Below are 19,223 nucleotides of genomic sequence, written 5' to 3' on the forward strand. Positions count from 1 at the left end.
AATAAGGAGTGTAATATATTCAGGGTGTATGTATGTTTATTCCACCATAGCATCTCAATGGCTGAACTGATTGTCACCCGCACGGTCTTTAATTTTCCTATATTAGTAATTATCCTATATTAAAGAGCAATGTTTTTTTTTTTGGCAGTCGTGTTTTTTAATTTTTAATATTTATCTCTTATATTTTTATTCAATTTATATTTAAAGCTGGTTTATACATTTGAAGTTCTTTATATAACACAGAAATGAAATAAAAGTCATTAAAATGCTTCACTTTAGACACCTTTGTGAAAACATTTTTTATGACTACCATATTTTTTTCTAAACAAATTTATGTAAGCTTGAATCTATATGTATACATCATGTTAGTAATTAAAATATAAATTATAAAAATATTAATTATGAAAATAAAACGGCATAATTTGATTTTAACTTTACAAGTTAATAAAATGAATGTTGAATTAAAGCAAAACTACAGTTTTTTGTCTCACATCGACCTAGTTTTTATTATAAACTCTATTGAAGTTTTCAATTTCACCTAATGTCATGCAATCCTTTACTTTTACTTAAACAATATTATTTTAAAATGTATATATATATTATTCTGTTTATGAATATGAAATAAACTTATTTTAATGTTAATTACAACCAATAATGGTACAATTAGTAAGTTTTGATTGGTTACAGGTGTGAGAGATTTATTAAACAAAAGAAGAGTAAAATGTGTTTTAAGGACAAAAGAAATCTCACAAAAAAAAAATCTGTCTTAATAAAATGACAATCGTTGATTTGAAAAAAATTGAGAATTATTCATTCCTTACGTTATCAAATTGAACATCAATGCTGAAATGAATTTTATTGCCTTTATAATGATGTTTTTACTGGATTATATTACTCCATAATGGCATGTAAGCACAGGTAATTATAGTTCAACTGTTGAAATAATGGTCAAATTTTTTTGTCAAGCATTTCCTGAAGTGGGTGCACCAAGTTGAAGCACATGTAGGAAAAGAGCACAATGGTACTGCCAAACACAAGTTAAGTGTATTGTCTGAAGTGAATAATTTATCTTTTCTATAGAAGATGAAACTTAATTTTGCTAATAATATTATTTAACATGGAACGTTATAAGTTATTTACATAAATAATTGAAAAGTACCTTTGCATGTCTTTCGGTTCTGGTTTTTTTCACCACATAAAAATGAACACAGTTTATATCTTTCTTTTTCTGCATAGATTGCAATTTTGTGAAATTCTCCATTCATTTGTCATTGTAGCTGATAAATTTCTCATGTGGTATCCAATACTGTACTAATACAATTGTACATATACCTTTTTTTTGTGGAATTACAGTAATAAATAAATTACAAATACATTATAGATACATATTACAGTATACCATTACAAAAATCAGTAATGGTATTGCTAAAGTTTCCCGACAAGTAAATGAGTATAACTTCTAATACTTTCCTCTGCTTCACCATGTGTTCAAAAAAATGCTATGCCAACTGCAAAGTTAAATAGCATCAATGTTCCATATATATATATATATATATATAGAAGCCACCATGCCAAATTTGAAGATTTTTGTACTGGTAATCCAAAATTATAAATCAAAATAATAAAAACAAAACACACACAACAGAATTTACCTCTTGTTTTGAATTTATATTTAATGACTCCTTCATAAAAAAAAACCTAAAAAAAATTGAAACCTGATTTTTGACATAATTATCAAACTTTCCCGTTGTTATAGAAATGTACTTTCTACGGGGAAAGTTATGTTAAAAAAACCTTAAACCTCCTTAATATAACATTGTTAAGTCATAAGATGTAATAATATATTGAATCTTTATAAGTAAGTAATTAATCATAATGAATAAAAATGTAATTAAACAAAAAACATAGAAAATGTAATTACAGAACAAATTACAATAACTGATCACTTAAACATTTTAACCATGATTAAAATAAGGTAACATTTTTTAAATGGTGTCTTTGTACTGTGCTTCAATCATTATAATTTACTAGTACGCTTCTACAACATACATCCCAACCATGAGATGATTAAGACTATAATGAAAGGTTAGTGCTCTTACTGAAACACAATACCAGTGTACATCAGTAACATTGGTTTTTAAATTCAAAGTAAATCAGGATCAACCTAATTTTCGACCATAATATTTTTAGAAAGATACATTTTCCACCCGTTTCTTAAAAATTAAATTGGATCAAAGAAGATTACCATCCTTATTTCCCAGGCTTATCTGGAGGTCTGCCTTGTGTTTCGGTTCCTGTACTGCTTAGTGGGTGGCTTTAGACTAATTCAGGTTTCCTATTGTCATGGTTTCAGGGTCTATCATTAAGATGCTCGTGTCAAGGCATCTTTGGGTTGTCTTTGATGTGTTACAAGATTGTAGTTTTCCTGTACGGTGGAAGGAGTCATTGTTGGTGCTGGTGCCGAAAAAAAGGTGTAACAGAAGATGGTTGGATGGATATACTTATCAACAGAATATCGTTATTGAATACCGTTGGTAAGCTCTTGGTAGATAGACTCTGAAAGGAGTGAAGCATAACTTCGAGGAGGTAGGGTTCTACCTCTCCCAACTACTAGCAGGACAAGGGAAGTTCGAAGGATACCTATGTTGATTTGGAAAGTGTGTTACCTCTGTGTGCAGGTGTTGCGAGCCACTGGATACACCTGAGCATACCATCTATAAATGTTATAGGTGGGATGGTGTGAGACAGGAGCTTGGATTAGTCTGGTTTACTTCGGAGAGGACCAAGGACTACGTGTTGTCCAATAGGTGGGCCTGTGATGATGCTGAGAAGCTAGCTTCAAGAATTTTGATAACAAAAACCCGTGATGGTTGGGAGTTGGACCGTGAGTAGCTGTGGCTGCATGACATGTGTGGATGAGGGGGGTTGAAGATTAGCCTCTCATGGAGTCGCAGTCTGTCCGGGCTTGCTTGGGTGGGCGGTGGCGAAGAAGTGTGGGAACATTGGACCCCTTGCATTTTCCTGTTGAGTAGCGAATTTTTGAGGGTTACATTTAGATCTAGACCGGTGGGGCAGTCTGGAATGGCTGTTCTTATTGCAGTAGGTAAATCAAATAACAACAGAAGATCCAACCGGTGGCCTGACCTGCTATGCTGGTAGGTGGGGAGGGTCGTTTGAGTTAAAGGACATGCCCCCTGTGTAGTGCAATACTTTGCTGTTGGTCCCGTGGAGAGGTGTAGGAAGGGGAAAAAAAGGTTTGCTATTGTCGATCGGTCATCGACAGGGGATTCCACCTTGGGCTTTCTCCGTTGAAGTAGGTTGATTACACCAGTGTAGGATTTGGCGTGCCCTTAGCCACTGGTGGCCCCAAACCAAATCTATTCAGAATAAAAATATATTACTCCTGGAATCGAGATCACTTCCAGCGGGAGAGGATAGATTAAAAAGGCCCTCTAGCAAACATATTGGGTGTGTGCTAGACTTTAGCAATTGGGAATGTTGGTTGGTTAACAACACTGAATATTATGTTGCTCGATTCTCAGCGAAATGTGAATTGCAAAAGTCTTGTCTCTGCTTACTGAGATGGGACAATGTCAGCCGTCCCATAACGCCAAGTGTGAGGAATTGCAGTCAAAAGCGAGCAGATCATTGAGTATGCCATACGTTAGAATCGGACGGCACGATGCGACATGATGTAATCCCATAGAGCCAAGTGCGTATTCATGTGGTCATTTATTTTCTTTTTTCTGTTTAGTATCCAGAAGCACCGTAAGGTATTACTTCAGAGGATGATTTGTATGAATGTAAATGAAGTGTAATCTTGTATAGTCTCAGGTTGACCATTCCTGAGATGTGTGGTTAATTGAAACCAACCACCAATGAACACCGTTATCCACGATCTAGTATTCAAATCCATATAAAAGTAACTGCCTTTATTAGATTTGAACCTTAGAACTCTCAACTTCGAAATCAGCTGATCTGCGATGACGAGTTTACCATGACACCAACCGCTGGGTTTTTGCTCGTTTATCTTACTTACTCTTTCTTGTTTAGCCTCCGGGAATTACCTTTCAGATAATACTTCAGAGGATGAATGAGGATATGTATGAGTGTAAATGAAGTGTTGTCTTGTACAGTCTCAGTTTGACCGTTCCTGAGATGTGTGGTTAATTGAAACCCAACCACCAAAGAACACCGGTATCCATAACCTAGTATTCAAATCCCATAAAAATAGCTGACTTTATTAGGACTTGAACGCTGGAACTCTCGAGTTCCAAATCAGCTGAATTGGGAAGACGCGTTCACCACTAGACCAACCCGGTGGGTTTGCTCGTTTATCAACCATACTGCATCCGTATGGTTAAACCCCGCAAAAAATGCGCATTTATACGAAACCTTTAGGTCTGCGATTTGTATTTGTTACGATTTGATGGTAGGTAGTTACACTGTGCCATCGTGTTTTTTCTTGAATTTTGACCCCTTCTTATTTTTGAAAACAAAGTAGTCTTAGACTTCTTATTTCTGGAATTTCCTAGACAATTTAAAAATATTTAGCTTTTATGTAACTAAGAATTTAGTTTAAATATTAAAGATTAATATTATAATAAAATCAACATTTCGTGTACATTGTCTGAGCTCGGTGATTTAAAATATCGTTTCTTTACATTTTATTCGCGCTAAGTAATATATTACTTTTGTATGACTCCGTGAAAATTCAGTTTTACTATAAAAATTTTTTATTTCAAATTTATAGAAATTTTAATTTTTTTTCAATTTTTTTTTAGAAATTTTATTTTTATATCCGCGATTTTCAGAACAAGAAAAACACAGAATTTATACTTTAATAAAATTAAATTACCTATCAATCACTTCTTACTATGTTACTTTTATGAAGTTGTTGAGAATAGTTATGTATTCTGCAATAAATACATTTTTAAACTACTGTTTTATTCATTTTTTTTGTAACGGTTTTAGTGCATTTGTTTTTAGAAAGCAAAGCATTGTGGAAGCAGCTTAGACGAAAGAATTTTAGTAGGTTATATAAATTAAATGCTTAGTTTTAGTTTTTTTTCAGTTTTGAACCGTAATTAACATTTTTAAAAATGTTACTTGTTAGTTTAAATAGCATATTTGTGAAACGAAGAGAAGCGGATTGAATGATAAGCGATGATCTTAAATTAATCTAATCTAAATAAAAATATTCTAAAATTTTATTAATCTTGTCACATTTTATTTATATTTATATTTAAGTATTTTTTTTTTTTTTAATACAAATTAAAGTGTAACATTATGGCTTTTCTTCAATAATTTTAAAATTTAACTGAATAACATTTTAATATAACGAATCGACGAATAAAATGAGTATTATTTTGTTTATTAAGATATGCAGATGAATAATCTAATATTAATTTATTTTTAATGCAATTAATAAAAATATAAGTAGAGGGATTTGCATATTATGTTGACATATTATAACAGCTATACGGAGGTTTTATTTTTATGAAATAAAATCTGGTGTCAGGGGCGAATTAAAAAGAATCACTCGGACTTCTCAGGATACGTTTCTCAATTTGACAGTAAGTTATAATAATTAATTGTCGTTCAATGATTATTTGTGGTGATATGATAATATCTTCCTTTTTATTACTCGTGTACTACCTTCTTTTAAACGATTATGTCATGTTATTTATTTTAACTATTTTCTTGCGATGAGTAAATAAAAGATAATTTGATGACATAATAAATGGCTTGTTACTAAAATGATTGCTGTCGCAGTCAAAGCGACTAAAATCGGTGTAGATCTACGATTTAAATCAGAAATTGCTATATGCTGGTTAGAATTTTTTTCCATCGTTATATATTAAATATAGGATATATTTTATGAGCCTGATTTGTAACTTAGTCGATGCATACGCAAACAAGTATTTTGTGCACTTTTCTACCAAACGGAAATTATGTTAAAATGTAAGTAGTAAACTTAGGTATGCGTACGTTATGATTGTAAAATTTTTGTAGGGCTTAGATTTATACGTATATCCTATGAACAGTGGTACCGATAATAATAATTTATGACAAATAACACAATCGGCACGTAGATGTAGTATTTGATTTTTACTTAGAAGCGAGAGGAATATTAATATGCGTATGTATTTATTACACTACGTGTGAATGTGGTTGTGTTCATATTTATTATGTATAGAAAAATATTTTCCTATTTTTCTCGTATGAAAATTTATTTTTTGCTATCTTCAAATCCGAGTGTAATAATTTTACTGATCGCTGTGTACATCATACTTTTATATGAATTGCCGTGTCTCTGTTATAATCGTTAAAAATAAATCCGTGAAGAGGAATAGCGACAATTAGAAACAGTTTAATTTACCGAAACGTATTTAGTTTATTTCCACACTCTCATAGTCAAACATGTTTACCCTGTTTAGAATTCAAGTAGCTTCATGGTTAAGCGCCTTTTTAACCGCCGTGAAAACAAGCTAGATCGATGCCTAGCCATACCATTAAATTTTATCGCTACCGATCCTCACCGTGATAGAAGCTGCTATAAAACACTTAACGTTTTGCAACACATCAGCATATTTTTTTCTTTTACAAATAGAAGTTTTTTTTTATATAATTTAACCAAGATAGTGATTAGCGAATTACTGTGCAATGCACGCAATATAACTGTGACGTCATGTGTAATTCGATTCAGGCCCGTAGTTCTAATAGGTTTCAGTGTAACGCATTTAAATGAAAAATATCATTTTGATAAAAGGAGATCGCAGTCAGACTAAATATGATCGCAGTTAAATATTCCAGACATTTTCAGTTCATCTCAACAAAAACCAATTCAAAAACCGTTTAAATTTTTCTCATTTCCATCTCTATTTTTCAACTCTTTCGAGTCAGATTGATCGTAAGAATTTTAAGTAAAAATTATTACATTTTCAAACCCAATTCGAATAATTAAGGACAAAAGACTAACATTTTCTAATTATATTATTTTTTTATAATTATACTAATGGATTATTAATGCATTTTTACATGTATTTTCGGACATATATCGTAAATGAATATAAATAAAATAAGCGTTTTAAAAATGAAAACTGATTTCATAAAAAAAGCTCCACGAAAAGTTAAAAATAAATTTCTTTTCATTTATTACTAACCATAAAGTTGCTCCGCTTCAAATTGAAAAAGTCAAAACTTAAAAATAAATCAAGAAAATTATGTTTAAGCATTCGTTTTTGAAGTCGATTTAAATTTTATTTTGCATTCCTTAAAGTTTTCTTTTTATTTTAAAGTACCGGTAGGCTTGTAAGTAAAAAAAAGAATACTTCCCCATTTTTCTGTTTAACGTAAGATTTAACTTTTTTAAATCGGTGACAAATGCATAAATATTTTAATCAAAACTAACTTAATTCGAACAGAATGGTACAGTATAAGTTGAATAAAACAAAAAAAAAAGTTGGAAAAATTATAATTTTATATAGAAAGTGTACACTAGACCAAAGTGTATTACACGCACCGGTTTATAATATGTGTTCAAAAATGTAACCGCCATTTTAACACATTTCTTGGCACGCTTCTGTACTGCTTCTATTGCTCTTTTTATTCTTCAGGGCTGACCTTAAGTTGCTCAGCCGCATTCATAATCCGGACAATTAATTCCTAACGAGAATTTATTTTTGTTTTGTATGAATATTTTTCATCCATGCACAGATGCAAAAATCCAAAGGTTTTAGGTCCGCGAACTTGATGGCCACAATTTGAATGTTGAATGTTGATGATTGCCACAACTGATCCATCACTCACTTAAAAGATGATTTAAGTGAGTGGAAACAGCACAAAAGAAGCGGGTAGGCGTGCTGGAAGTATACTTTGCGTCTCAGCGCTAGAGAGGAACATCTTCAAGCAGTTTTTCATGGGCAGTTCTTCTTGATGGAAGTGCAAGCAGATTTCAGCATTTAAGGGGCCAGATAATATGAAAGTCTAAACAGCTGATTGTGAAGAAGGTCGCACCAAACATTGACGCTAAATCGGTGTTGAAAATTGCCTTTTACCGTTTCATGAGGATTTACTTCTGCCCATATATGGTCACTGAGTAAGTTGTTGACACCATATCGAGTAAAATTTGTCTTGTCGGTAAACAAAACATACTAGTAGTGTTGTCGATTTTTATTCCATAACCTGCAGAACTCCAAGCGAAGCAGACCGTCTCCTAGCTGTAGATGTTTAACTGGCTGTTTATAATAAGGATAAAACTTATTTTTAAATGTCCTCTAAACCATCGAATGCGAAATTCCGATACGCTTAGAAAGACATAGTGTATTGACATCTGGACTGCGCTGAACTGCAACGATAATAATGTCATCAATAACAGCGTCGTGCTGGACAGATCGTTCGTAGCTGGTACGAATACCGGTTAGTGAACTTTTTTCCGAAGATTGAGAAAAGTCGCGCTGATTGTTTTGGGATCTGGAATCCTACTATTCGGACAACGTACTTCATATTCTACTTCCATAGCTGTAGCAATTGCCATTACTCATAATCAAAATGAATACCATATCAGCGTATTCCTCTTTTGTAAATAAGTGCGCCATTACTTCAATGGCAAACGGATCACGTTCAAACTAAAATTCACAGAAAATCTTCGCTTACGACAGCACAGTTCACAGTACCGGATATACTTAATGTACCTTAAAAAATGTTTTAAAAACTAATAAGAGTATTGCGCATTGTTGATCAGCTGTTGTTATTTTATTAAAAACTTGGAAATAATAATTTTCGAATAATTTATTTTATTTCCGTCATTAATAGAAAAAAAAATATCTAAGTAATTTTTATTTATTTATTTTAATTTTACAATAGTATAATTTCCAGCTTTTTTAAATTTTTTAACAGAAAATTTTTCACATCACCCAAAAATAATTTATTTTTTTTTTACATTAAATAAGTATTTTTTCTGACAGATGTAATAATGTACTGTTTCTAAATAAAATTGGAATTTTTGTAACTTTTATTTTTATTCACCTTATCTTACGCTACTTTGTTCGGAATTAAATTTTCTATAAATTTCGTTTAAAACCGTTATGTATTTCTTACCCAATTAACAAAGTTACTGTAGGTCAAATATGAAAAACAGGGTTTTTTACCAAAATTTATTGGATTTTACCTCAGAATTCTCAAACACTATTGCAGATACGGTACTGGGACCTATTTTATTCGATTTTTTTCAGGTCAAAAACCATATTAAATCACTACTAATTCTGCCCCTTAATTAATGTTCTAAAAATTTCAGTACGACATTTCACTGGGGTAGCTGAAATCCAAACGATATTTTTCACTAGCCGTAACTCGCAAACAAAGCATTTTAGGACGTATGTTCATAGTACTTTTTCCATTATTTTCAGGAGTAGAATAGGCTATGAACGTACCGGGAGAACTTCGTAATACACTCTTTATATATATATATATATATTATTTGAATTCCGTGAATTTATTTTCTGTTTAGCCTCCGGAATCACCGTCAGGTATTACTTCAGAAGATGATATGTATGTGTGTAAGTGAAGTGTAGTACAGTCTCAGGTCGACCATTTCTGTGATGTGTGATTAATTGAAACCCAACTACAAAAGAACACCGATATCCACAATCTCGTATTCAAATCTGTATAAAAGTAACTGCCTTTACTACGATTTGAACGATGGAACTCTCGACTTCGAAATATTTGCTTATTTGCGAAGACGTATTCACTAGACCAACACGGTGGGTTTGAATTCCATGAATTGAGAAATCTTAAGCTCACGCTCAATATTTGTTTTTTTATTTCAAATGATTTGCAATTCTTTTCTAATTTTTATTAAGATTCAGGTTTTATGCTCTTTCTATCTCTTACGAATGGATTCTTATACACAGAAAGAGTTTTTGTAGCTTATTCATTCTTAAATAAAAATAAAAATAAAACTTAATAAAAAAATAACTCATACAAAAATCTCTAAAATAAAAATAAAAAAATATCCTTTTTCTATTCTTCTAATTGTTTTAAGTAGACGCCAAATTAGCGTTTACAAGTTATTAGCAGTTGTCTTTAATTTGGTGTTGATCTCATTGTCAAAATATAAAGAGTAGTTTTAATCGATGGATGTAGCCGTTACTTGATGAAAATCCATAATAAAAGAAAATAAACGAATATATATTTGATTTTAAGAGAATTATTTAAAAACTCACAAAACCTGTTTCAATACACAGTATTTTCCTCAGGCGTTACAAACAGAATAATAAAACTAAAAGTACAAAAAAAAGAAGGGAAATACAAAAGTCAAAAGAGAAAAATTGCACGAAGATAAAGAACAGCAGTAGGAAATGTGTACATGGTAATATATAAATTTAATAGTAAATACTATTGGCTGATTCAGAGAAAAGGGGGAGGTACTTACAAAACGATAAGAAATCCATTTCACATTTAAAAGTTCAACAATGACGAAATATTCAAGTCTAATTGATCATTTAAAAATAAATGCACCAACGTAAATGCATTTGAAGGTAAATGTACACTTCCTGTTACTCTTTATCTTTGTGCATTTTTTCTCTTTTGGTTTATGTACGAGAATTTACCTTTTTCATTGTATGTGATTATAGTTTTAATACTAGCTGCAGGGCGTGCCTAGGGCACGCCTCCGCAGCTAGGTCCTCCGAGCGGGTTGCTCTGGCGCACGGCGTCTCGGAATGAGATCATTAGGTGTCCAAAACTCACCTCTTGTTTAAAAATATTTTTTTTTTGAATGATGAAAATTGATATTATGATAATTGAATTAGAAATTTAACTCTAGAAATTGATACTATCGAATTTTCGCTAGTATTGGGATTTTCCGCTAGTGATCGGTATATTCCGGTGTCTACGTTTTGGTTATAATTCATTATTTTATGAAGAAAACAATCACATAAATAAATAAAAAATTTACAAAATGTTTTAAAACATCACTCTTAAATTAAACGCACTAAAATGTAAAAAATAACTTTAGGACAGTATCTCAGAATGGATTTAACACAAACTTTGATGATGATATGCAAGATTATGTGACAGTCATAGCTTCAAACTAAAAATGTTATGTTTTTGCCAATTTTTTCTTATGCGTGTTTGCAACCCACTGTTTAGGCCATTCATTCATCACTAGTAAGAAACAATTGGGAAAAAAATCAAATTTTTAATTTGAAGTTATGACTTTCACATAATTTTACATATCACTATCAAAGCTTGTTAAATCCTTTCTGAGATACCGTCCTAAAATTATATTTTTACCTTTAGTGCGTTTAATTTAAGAGTTATGTTTTAAAAATTCTCTTTACATATTTTTTTCTACTTTTTCGTGCATTTAATATGAGTGTATTTTAAAAAGGCTTTTTTATGTATTTTTTATTTTGTACTTTTGGTCTTCATAAGTTTATACTTTACAGCTGCGCTAGAGTACAGGTTTGAGCGTATTTAGCAAAAGATCGGATCTGTACGTTTTACGGTGGGTGAGTACAATCAAAACATACTGCTAAACGATTTAATTTCTGGATAATCAAGATCCGGTTGATCAAGAGTGTAGCCGATGCGTTAAACAGTTAGCGTTTGACCTGCTGATACATACGCCGTTTGACTTGTGAAAATTGGACGAACGGTTGCCGAGATATTACGGTGGCACCCCATCGCACCCCTTGTCCAATTTCCGAACGGCGGCCCGGAGGCACTTGAAAATATTATCCGATGATACGACTGGGAGCAGATAGGGTTTCTTCGAGGCGGTTCGAAAAAAATTTTCAGAGCGCTAGGACCGAGCGTTATCGAGATATTTGCGATTTTTCGTCCGAAAATTCGGATCCGGTTAAAAAGTACTAAATTTTCCCAAAACTTCGATATATATATATATATATATATATCGATATAAAATAAAACAACTATACAACTGACCACTAAGACATGTATTAACGAATCGGGATTTTCCGCTAATGATCGGTACATCCCGGTGCTAAGCTAAGGGGGAGGCAGACACAGACACGCATACAAATGCTGTTTGGAAGGGAGGATTCTGTTTATAACACCTGAGGAATGTATTCTGTATCGAAACCGGTTTTATGATTTTTTAAATAATTTTGTGAAAATCAAATACACATTCGTTTATGTTCTTTTAAAGAGAATTGAAATACGTAGCTCGTTATATATTTTTATTGTTTGTGAGGGCTGTTTTAAAGTTGTCTTTAAGTTAATTTTTTTTTTTTTATATTTAGCCTCCTTTAAATCTGACTTATAAGTTATGACATATGGACCGTCCGTAAAAGGCATTCGGATGATCAAGTCGACAGGAGAGATGGCCGCCAGTACGCATGCCGCGTCGTACGATACCATTCTGTATGCAGATATTATACCCTAGTAGGGATCTTCTGTGTGTTCTTTGCAGCTTAGTCATGTTTCGCTGTATTCTGACCGCATAACCCCAGACTGGAGCAGCGTACAGCAAGTTAGATGTTATTGCAGACATGATAGCCCTACGCTTTGAGGGCCTTGGTGCCAGCTGAGAGGTCATCAGCTGATTTAGAACTTTGATTGTTCTCTACGTCTAAGTCTCTAAGTCCCTATCGCGACTTTCCTGAATGTGCTCGCTGAACTTGCACGACTGGTCTAATTTGATACCAGATATTTAACCTTATGCTTAGGCTGCAAGGTGTGGTCACCTAATTTGAGCGTTATGGGCCTCACTCTCCTTTTACCCGTTAGAGTTATATACTCGCTCTTTTGCGGCGCCAGTTCCAAGCCATGGCTTCCCATCCAGTCATCTATCATCTGCAGTGCCGAGTTGCTTGAGCTCTACCTCCGTTTTACCATCGACCAGAACCGCAATGTCGTCAGCATAGGCTATAATTTCTGTTCCCACCGGCAAGCGAAGATGAAGGACACCGTCGTAGACGATGACCCAAAGCAGGGGCCCCAGAATATACCCCTGCGGGATCCCTCCAAATGTCTGAAATCGGAGACCGCTACTCTGCGCATCTGCAGTAACCCATCGTTCGCAGAGATACTGCAGAAGGCACACCTGCCTTCGAAGGTACGCAATTATGCCCTTTTCCCTAAGGGTGATCATGATGACATCCTAGGGCGGTGTACCGAAAGCATTACGCACATCGAGTAATATAAGCAGCGGCATCCGCCTTTTTTTCCATGTTCCCTGTCTGATCACAGCTACCCAATTGACCACCTTAGAAACAGCCTGTATTGTGGACTGGTTCCTCCAGAAGCCATACTGGATTTGGATGGATGCCGGTACCGGCATTAAGTCTGGTGCGTCTTAACGCACCGGTACGACGAGGCTTACCTCGCCGCGAGGCCTTGTGTTGTCCCGAGGATTACCTCGTGGCTAGACCAATCTGTCGACCGTACGAGCGAAATCTTTTGTGTGTTAGTTGTGAAATTACATTAATTTAGTTAATTAATGTAGTTGTACCGAGCGTCGCCGCTAGTACAGCCAACCCGCGGTATTAATTAGATAGATAGGTATGAGTACGCGTTTTAGTTAAATTTATTGAATTAACTAAACGAAAAATATTATAATTAAATAAAATGATAAATATTTTTAATTAAGTTGTGAGTGTAAGCTGTGCATCAGAAACAATCCACAGTAGTAGGACTACCGGAACACGGCTTTAGCTGCCTGACGGGAAACTCCTACAACTGTGTTGTCAGCTTTTTTTAATACAGTTCGTATATTTATAAAAAAATCATTTATTTATTACACAGTAATTAAAAATACTGAACTTTTTCTACATTGTTTACATAATAATTAACGGCTAATTTTACAATTAATTACTAAATCCTGATGAAACAAAATGCCTATTTTAATTTAAATAAAAAAAAAAAAAAAAACATAAAATAATTAATAAGTCTAATTTTGCATAAATATTCTTCTATGATGCTAAAATAATTTTAGGGTTAATTAAATTAGTTAGGAAAATAATTAATTAAATCTGAAATCTGTAAAAAAAGAATAAATTTTGAAACTGTAAATGTTTTTTATTTTATTGAAAAATTAAAATATTCCAAATAAAAATAATATTTAAAATTTAATTAGCCTCAAAAATTAGTTAACTTTTTTTTTTTAGACAATCAATATTATCAGGCATTTTCACACGTCACAAAATTGCCATTTCATCTATCTTTTGAAGCAGGTGGAGAAAAAGAAAACTATTATTGAAAATTACTTATTTTTTAGGTATATTTCATAAGTAAGCTACCTATTGTAGCTTTCAACTTTCGCTATTGTATGATTCGACTTCCAGAAAATTTCGACATATCATCGCGTTTCACATCCCCCAGACACCAAAACCACCATCAGCTCAAAAGTTTATTTATATATATATATATATATATATATAGATATTTCACTTTCTTGTGGACACGATAACTGCCGTAATTTTGCACCAATCACTTTCAAATTGTTCCTTAAAAGTAACTTGTCTCAAAATTTCGGTTGAATTCGTTAACGGCCAAAATCGGACTATGGGGGTGGAAACAGGGAGGCTTTTTCGGAAAAACAAAATATCGTTATAAGTTTTTTGTAAAATATCGAATTCGTTTAAAGTTCCTATTATTCTTTGGATTTGGGCCTAAGATGTATTTACGTAAAAGTTTTTGATATCACCAACCATTGGCCCAGGGGGTGCAAAAGATTGGGTTTCGAAGACAAAAAAATCATACCTCCCATAATAGGCACAGTATTGAATCGGTTGAAAGTGGTCGTTAGTCCTCTAAACGTAGTCTTAAAACTTTTGTCTGAAACAGTTTTTGCAATGACCAACCCTTTCGGCAATGGATGACCAATATATTGCTGGAATTGTAAGAAGATGGAGCTTGTCGTATGCTAAACATGTGAAACGTTTTTTCACGTGCAAGCATTGTATTGAGTAAATTTGAAGTTTTTCTTAACTTAAGGTGGAAATCTTTTTTATATTCTACTTAGAACCGGTGAAATCTATCTCCCCCTTCCGGCGTGTAGAGTAGGTTACCCGTCAGTTCGTGTACGATAATTCATCCCCAACCCACAGCGATGTTTCCAACGTCAAGGATATGGCGACACTACACTTGCATAAAATTTTTTTTGCCATTCTTGCTCAAAAACTACAATATATGCTTAATGTGCTAAAGAGGGTCACAATGATACTAACTGCGAGGAAGAAGGAAAATGTGCTAACTATGGTGGATCACAATCAGCCGCTCATGAGATTGCCCATTTTAAAGAGGAGAAGGTAATTCTCAAAATTTGTACCGTGCCAAAGCTATATTTTCCGGCCGCACGAAGAGAATATAAAAAAAAACACTGAATTCCCGGAACCTGGTTAAATCAGACGTCTCATTTGCCGCCGTTACATCAAGGCACGCCCCTGCAAATGCAAGTCAACAGTGCAGAACGTACTGTGAGTTAAACAGCTTGTTCAGATGTTATCTGGTCAGGTTGTTTCGCTCACGGCCACTATTTATGAGCTAAATAAGACTTCAAACAAGAAGAAGGACAGTTATGGTGAAAAGATCAACAGTTTTTTTTACCGAAAACCAGTTCAATCTGTACACCGTTAAATAAAATACACCATTAAATAAAACTTTCGCTGCACCAACTGTGTAGCAAACTACCAAAATCCTATAAAGGGATCTACAAAAAAAATTGTCGCCTGGTATGGTATCTCCAGCCTCCCAGGTTTAAATCACCACCACCATCTCGACGTCTTTTTGAGGATATAGAGGACGATGAAGTGCTGGAAGTAGCAAGACACATCTTAAAAATTGTTAATACCAAAAAGAAAAACCGGATAATATTTGACAAGTAATCATGCTGGTTGACTGTGGTGAGCCATCTCTTTGTAATAGACGGAAGCAAATCATATGCTCTTATGTGGCTCGCATTGTAGTGCAACCAAAGCATCCAACCTTTGATGTAGTATTCTTCAACCAGCATGTTAATCGTTACCAGGAACAGCCTAGATCTACTGCTCCGCCAAGCATCAGAGCTCAGCGCTTTTTCTCAATTCTAATATATCATTTCCTCCAGTACTTATTGTTTCTCCAAGTTATTATCTCCCTTGGCGACCTTTCTAACGTTAATTACTGCTTTGATCTTTGTCAATGTCATAAAAAGAATACAAATCCGATTATCTTACAAGACGAATTTTATAATATTATAAATAGCGTGAATTCTGATGATATAGTGTATATGGGCGGCTCTAGAATCGTTAATTCTGTTGGTTGTGTTTTTCTGGTTAGCAACAGAACGTTTATGTATGACCTTTCCAGCATTTTCGTTGCGGAGCTGTATGCCATTAATAACCCTTTAAGTATAATTAGCCCAACATGTCGACCCGTTATTGTTTGCTCAGATTCCACGAGTGCCTTACAGATGATTAAGGACGATTACAGACACCCTGTTTGTAAGATTCAGTGTGTTATTTCGCAAATGAATCACCGTAATACAACAGTAAGCTCCTGCTGGATCCCCAGCCATATTAGAATTCCAGGCAATGAGCGCGCTGATGGTGGGATAAAGGAAGCTTGTTTCCAGCCTCCTTTCATCAATCGCGTCGTTTCGAACGATCTTGTTTGTTTTCTAAAGAGGGTGGCTCATGATGAGTGACAAAGTGAATGGGGGATGCTAACATTAACAATAAACTTCATCCGATTAAGAATACTACGTCATCGTAGAGCTCCTCATGCAGAAATAACCGTCGAGAGGAGGTTATTATTTGCCTTTTGTGAATAGGCCGCACTAGCCTTACTCATGGGTGTCTGATGATGAAAAAAGATGCACCCATTGGTGCACGTTGAAACTGCCAACTGATAGTGCACCACATGGTAATGAATTGAATCTGTTATGCGGTATTGCGTCGAAAGTTTAACTTAGCTGCTAACATGCAAACTATTCTAGGGAATAATGAATGAAATGTTGTTATGTTTTACGATTTCTTAGGGCCCTCTGTTTATGTTCAAGTATTTGTATTATTGTAATGTGTTTTAGCTATTCATACCATTTATCGTAAAGCAGATGGTAATTTTATTATTTTAATTGAGATATATTATGTGATATATCTCTGTTTATTTCAACAAATATATCGTGTCCGGTCGATGATAACGCGGAAGTGTTTTTCGTCCTGAGAAACAAAAAAAAAATTATATTTATATTAAAGTTACGTTTAAATTTTAGTCTGCCTATTTTCAGGAGTAATTTTACACCTCGCTTTTCGCTTAAATAAATTGAAAATAAATTTTTATGGTCTTATTCAAATTATATAACTTTTTTCAGGTAACCAACGGTTGTCATTGACGTATGAATAGTTGACTGGTTTGGTGTGGAGTGTAGAAGAAAATATTCTGTGTAAACCTTGGGCGTGATCTTGATTTATGATTTATAAGAAAAAATTTGTGTTATTCTGACATAATTATTATAATTTATTTACTTTTGTATTTAAAAACATTTTTTTAATGATTTATCTTAACGTTTAGAGGAGAATAAGTTTTAGTTGTTTTATGAAAATTTGACCGTAACCTGTTCATATATAAAAAAACAAGAAAAAAGAAACCTCACATAATAAAAACTTGTGCGCTTTCAGTATTATTAATGTCATCCAGAGAACATTAAAAATACATAAAACATAATAAAATAATTTATTTTGATAAGTTGTAAAAAAATTATATCTTTATCGCCAAGTTACCTAACACTTATGATAGAATATTGAAAATTTATGATTGGTTAATATGACAGTGGCACAAGTCGTTATCTCTTCCCGTCCGGGAGGTTAGTAGTTCAAGACCCGGCTGAACCAGTTATATTTAAAGTTTAAAGCTCCTCTATACTGTCCCGTCCACCTTTCTGTTTTCGAATTTTAATTAACAACACATCCTGATCTGGCGATCCATGTGTGTAACAAGCTACAGACGTATTCTTTACACGAATAAAAGTGAAGCTGCGTGCGGGTCTCAAATAAGAAAACTATCAGACACTGAAGACTCCCAGTATATTGTGGGAATCAATCGATCATTGTTTGGTACCGCACAAAGAATTGAATTTTTAATGATAAGATGGAAAAACCATTTTTAATCGACTTCAAAAAGGAGGTATTCGATCCGTGTATATATATTTATTTATTTATTTATTTATTTTTATGTTGGTTTGTGCATAACATTTTTCCTATTAATCCGATTGAAATAAATCTTATTGCAGTCGAAAATAAGTCTTAAATAAGTCTTTTCGCGGTGGTACTATGATGTTGAAAAACGATTTTAGACAAAAAATCGTTCTGAAAATTAACAAAAACCATTTTTGCCGTCCGGTGGGTAGGTAGGGGCAGTGGAAATCCTGATATTCTATATGTATGCATCACGTTAGATGATGTTATATGGTCTTCTGTAGGGCGGGTAATGTGAGTTTCTGCACAAGATATGTAGCACCGTTAATAAAATCTTCAAAAATCGAGATATCTCGTCTTAAATCTTTCACAGTCACTATACATTATATATATTATACAGCATCGGCAGGGGTAGAGGGGATTTTATAATAGTAAATACGTGGATCACTTTACATGGTCCTAAAATCGGTTCAATTTAAAAAAAAAAAATAATTATTTTTTATTTATGGAAGTTTTGTAGATTAAACGAAAATGAATTTTTGTTTATTTACTTTCTTGTGAAGTAGTTCAGTTTTTAAATTTTGAATAACTGGTGTTTTTACAACTCACACACACACACACACACACACACACACACACACACACACACACACACACACACACACACACACACACACACACACACACACACACACACACACACACACACACACACACACACACACACACACACACACACATGCACACGCACATGCACATGCACATGCACATGCACACGCTCATGCACACGCTCACACTCACACTCACACACACACCGGTATGAGGTAGTTATAAAATTGTACTAACAATCAGGAAATTTTGAGTTGGATTCGAAGCAAAAACCTCACTGTTCTGTAGTTGGCTATCTTAAACATAATTGTCTTATTTACTAGTGTTATTACATAGCCTACGACGGCCATCAGATCTTATGGATTTATTACTAACAGCCATAATTCTCTGCCTCTCTCATTTGAGTGGTTACTATTATCAATAAAATAAATTAAAGACGAGCTGTTTTATAGCCTATATTTGTATTTGTGT

The 19,223-nt window shown here is 33.6% G+C and overlaps 1 long non-coding RNA gene across 2 annotated transcripts in view; it reads left to right on the forward strand.

Moving 5' to 3' along the window:
• LOC142322218 (uncharacterized) overlaps positions 1-17,605 on the forward strand; it is a 30,077-nt gene extending 12,472 nt beyond the window's left edge. For both annotated transcript variants that reach the window (XR_012755806.1, XR_012755807.1), the window contains 2 exons: positions 688-918; positions 17,321-17,605. This is a non-coding gene — a long non-coding RNA (uncharacterized LOC142322218). The remainder of the gene's footprint in view (positions 1-687; positions 919-17,320) is intronic.
• The last annotated feature ends 1,618 nt before the right edge of the window (positions 17,606-19,223 follow it).

Source organism: Lycorma delicatula, chromosome 3 (genome assembly GCF_047948215.1).
Source record: "Lycorma delicatula isolate Av1 chromosome 3, ASM4794821v1, whole genome shotgun sequence".
NCBI lineage: Eukaryota > Metazoa > Arthropoda > Insecta > Hemiptera > Fulgoridae > Lycorma > Lycorma delicatula.